Consider the following 4,313-nt stretch of genomic DNA (forward strand, 5'->3'; position numbering starts at 1 on the left):
TAGAGAGGAGGATAGGCCAGATCAGAAGACTCTAAATTTGAAGGAGCCCGGGGTGTGCGAAAACAAGGGAGATGACACAGTATTAAGAGACAATTTGCTCTTAATTGCAAAGTTTAAATTGTGAAGGAGTTTGTGCACAATAAAAACAAATAGCACTTTCAGAAACAGAATAAAAGATAACAGGGTTCCTACTGTTTAAGGCAAGTTAAATTCAAGACTTTTTAAGACTTTTTTTTATTGCCATTTGAAATTAAATTTAAGACCAACTTCACAATGAACACATGAAAAAAAAACATCAATTACATAGGTTTAGGGACAATTTTACCCAAATGTTTATTTTAACATAAAACATGACTTTTTGGTCCAGTGAAAAGTTTCTTTTTTGTTTGACCACACCTCCAGGCAAAATTCCTTCAGTTGCAATATGTTCTTGTTGGAGGAACTTCCAATTAACGTTTGGTCCATCCATGGAGACGGACAGCAGCTTACACCTATCCAGGTCCTTGGCACCTTCCTGAGAATAAACAATGTTGAAGCACATGAAGCATATAAAAATCATACTGGATTAAACCAGTATAGATTTAGCAAACTGTTATACAGCATATTGTCTTTGTAACAGATGGAAGGCTGACACAGCAAAGATATCAATAATAACACCTTAAAGCGATATTCCACTTTTCAAGAACAATCCACTCAATATGTACTCACCTCTATGCCCAGGTGAGGATGGGTGAAGATCTTCAGTTCACAAAACAATCCTGGAGTTTCAGCAGAAAACAGCCTTGCAGCTAATTAGAGTGAATGATGACCATGGATAAAATCAACCACCACAGAGAGCAGAGACATTTTGTTTGTTTTTTTTACATTTTATCCGTGGTCACCATTCACTGTAATTAGCTGCAATGCTATTTTCTGCTGAAACTCCAGGATTATTTTGTGAACTGATGATTTTCACCCATCTTCATATCGGCATAGAGGTGTGTACATATTGAGTGGATTATTCTTGAAAAGTGGAATAGTGCTTTAATAAGTCAAAGCTGAAGACCATCAGTGGTGGACAAAGTACTCAGGCCCAGTACTTGAGTCAAAGTATAGATACTCCTGGTCAAATATTACTCAACTACAAGCGAAAGTTGCTCAGTCAAAATTTTACTTAAGTTAAAGTACTAGAGTTCTTGCTTTAAAAAATACTTAAGTATTCAAAAGTACAAATTACATTTTGTAATATCGATACATGCTGTATTGTTTTCACGATGCATATACAGAACCTTGTAACTCTCTGAAAGCACCTGATGATGCACTGACCTGCTTGTAGAACCACTCTGCTACATAAAGCCTACAGAAACATCTATAAAAACTTCAGCATAGAAATAGTCAAAAACAAAACGGACAGCTGTTGTCAATTTCTGATGTAAATGTATTAAAATCACATCATAAAATTAGATTGAAGCCACCTCTAAGGAGTTCTCCAAGTCTGTTAAATAACTGATATTTCTTTCTGTGTTCAGGAGCAGTATATACATGAATGATGTGGTATTTTTCACCCCAATAAAAACAATCCAACTTTAAAAGCTACCTGGAATAATGAATAATTATAATAACATCTTGAGAATTCATTTTGTCTTTCTCCTGCTGTCACTATTACTGCTTTTTGTTTAAATAACAGAGCGAGAGTTTGCTTGCTCTTGTTCCAGAGTGCACCTAGATGACGTATTTCCACTTTTACATCAGTCCCATTTGAGAGGAGCTACTGTGATCGGTTTCCTTTTGTGAGGAACACAGCATGTGACCAACTACATTTTAGAAAAGAAAAAACAGCAACAGCTGACTTCAAAGCTTAGTCGAAAAGTAACAACAACCTTCCTAGAAATGTAGTGGAGTGAAAGTCAGAAGTTTCCAAAAAAAACCAAATACTCAAGTAAAATATAGATACTCACAAAATGTACTTAAGTACAGCACTCAAGTAAATGTACTTCACCACTGTCCACCACTGAAAACCATACAATATAAACAACACTTGTACAATATAATGTGATCCAATACAACAGCCATGACTGCTGCCTTTACAAATATAATAATGTTCAGTTTTGATTGACACTTTCAGAGAAGATATGAACTTAATTACTGATGTTATAATTTGCAGTGGTGTTGAAGGGGACTGCATTATATTGAAAGTTTTGGTCGCTACATTTACATGCATGAGATAGGCAGAATGATGTTTCTAATTTTCTGCATCCACAATAATTTATGTTTGCCGCCTACTTACTTTGAAATGGCGTAGTAAATCCTCAGCTGTTCCATGTCCCATCAACTGCGACCCCGAATATCTTGACTGGACGTGATCTTCGCACCAATAGCGGATATGCAGATCCGGTTGTTTTGTTTTCGTGGTCTGGTTGAGGCTCTCACCAAACATTAAAACAAACGCGTCCTTGTTAGCATCCGCAACAAGCTGCTCTGAAATATACGGGGCTAATCCAAACTAGCTGATATAGGCCGTCTGGTCGGAACCGCATACAAACGAGTGGGAATGTCAGAGTCTGGGAACACAGACGTTTGAAAGATTGATTTAAGACATTTTAATGCCAATTAAGGCCTTGTTTTTAGATTCATACATTCAATGTCTTTTAAGACTTTTTAAGGATCCGCGGGAACCCTGGATAAATGAAATAAAAATAGTCCTTTTTGTCTTTAGTGTTATTTTTAGGCTTTCAGTGTCAATTGTTCAGAGTTCAGTGTTCACGGTTATGTGTTTGTAACCAGCTGGGTTACAAGCTACCAGTTTGTTCGACTCTTTGGGGTGACACTCACCATCCAGTACTGGAAGTTGATCCTTGGTTCTTCTCAAGATTTCCAAATCCGATCCAAAAAAAACCCGACCTGAGGAACAGGTCAGAATAAAGCAACTTAAACTATGACCTGCAGTGTCTATAGCTTGTTATCCTGTTTGTAAAGGCTTTACAATATTTTCTGCATTCTTTTTCCATGTTATACAACAATCTATAATTCAACATCAACTTTCTACATTACCAAATTACCAATAAATGAGATTAAAATAATTTACATTTAGTAATTAGTTTCTCTGCTAACCCGCCCCCCCCGCCCGCCCCAATGCGTGTTGCAAAGCGCGTTGCAATGCGTGTTGCCGAAAGATGTCGGCGGCGGGATGGCCATCGCGGCGGGCGGCCATCGCAAGCCTCGGCTCGCGACGCGTCGGCCGGCCGGCCGCTTGCCTACCCCCCTACAATTTTCTCAACGGATTTACACGATTCACAAAAACTATACTTTCGACGGAAAAAAACTCGGAATTCCGCGGATCCGCGGAAAATTCTCATCCCTGGAGTATATCAAAATTTAGTGCAGGTAAATGCACTTGACAGATTCGCTACAGTGTGCTGACACAGATTAGCACCATAGAAAATAAAAATGAGTGCTAACGAACAAAAAATACAGCACATTTCACAACTTAACAACATAATTTTCACAGGAACCTTCAAGTAACATTTGTTATCTGGTAAAATAAACCCATTGTTAGGCGTGTGGCCTCAAAATATGCATTTTCTTCGAAGAAAGGCTAGTAAAAGTTCCAATCGGAGGTTAGCATTTAAGCTAGCGGCGATTAGCATGCTAAATTAGCCCACACACACACTCAATGGGACTTACCATGCTAAGCACCACGCGCAGCAAGGGGAATTCCAGCTCACGAGGGTTCACAGCGTTGAATCTCTCAATATCTTTAATGTAAACAAACGAGTTGTCATTATATTTACATATTTCAATGCTTACACAAGTTTTAGTGGATTTCTGCTCACCAGATCTCCGAATTTCTCCACAAAAGGTTGCTACTGTCGCGTTAGCTTTCCCACCCTCGGTAAACAGCCTCTCTCGATCCGCGGCTCGAGCGTGTCTGAGGAGCACGTACAGGGCACGCACAGCTCGGGAGTAGGACGGGAGGGGAGGTGACCCCTACCTGATTGGCTGATATTGACATTGGGATATACAGCCATTGGCTGTTTAAGTTGTCAAGCAAAAATACCTAAATTAATCTAAATATACGTATTTATTTATTGTGTTTTTAACTATTTATCAACATCTTTAATGAATTTCTATTTTAATGTTTTAACATAGCATGAATATTTATAGTTTTAACACTGGGTTACATAATGGCTTAAAGTAGTGCAAATTTTGTAAAAATCGTCACTTCAGTGGTGAACAGCTACTGCATGCACTGAGGTTTATATATTCATTTTAACGCATTTCAGCATGAAAAACTACTTTACTAACAAGGAATTGCATGAACTGAAGTTACTGGA

General features: G+C 38.3%; 1 long non-coding RNA gene across 1 annotated transcript; it reads right to left on the reverse strand.

Annotated features, from left to right (window-relative positions):
- Window positions 1–243: 243 nt before the first annotated feature.
- LOC111580114 (uncharacterized) lies at window positions 244–3,927 on the reverse strand. The gene is made up of 5 exons (XR_004848749.2): window positions 3,813–3,927; window positions 3,664–3,734; window positions 2,812–2,880; window positions 2,267–2,540; window positions 244–514 (listed from the first exon to the last, which is right to left on the reverse strand). It is a non-coding gene; the product is annotated as an uncharacterized LOC111580114 (long non-coding RNA).
- Between the last annotated feature and the right edge of the window lie 386 nt (window positions 3,928–4,313).

The sequence above is a fragment of the Amphiprion ocellaris genome, chromosome 20 (assembly GCF_022539595.1).
Source record: "Amphiprion ocellaris isolate individual 3 ecotype Okinawa chromosome 20, ASM2253959v1, whole genome shotgun sequence".
Lineage (NCBI taxonomy): Eukaryota > Metazoa > Chordata > Actinopteri > Pomacentridae > Amphiprion > Amphiprion ocellaris.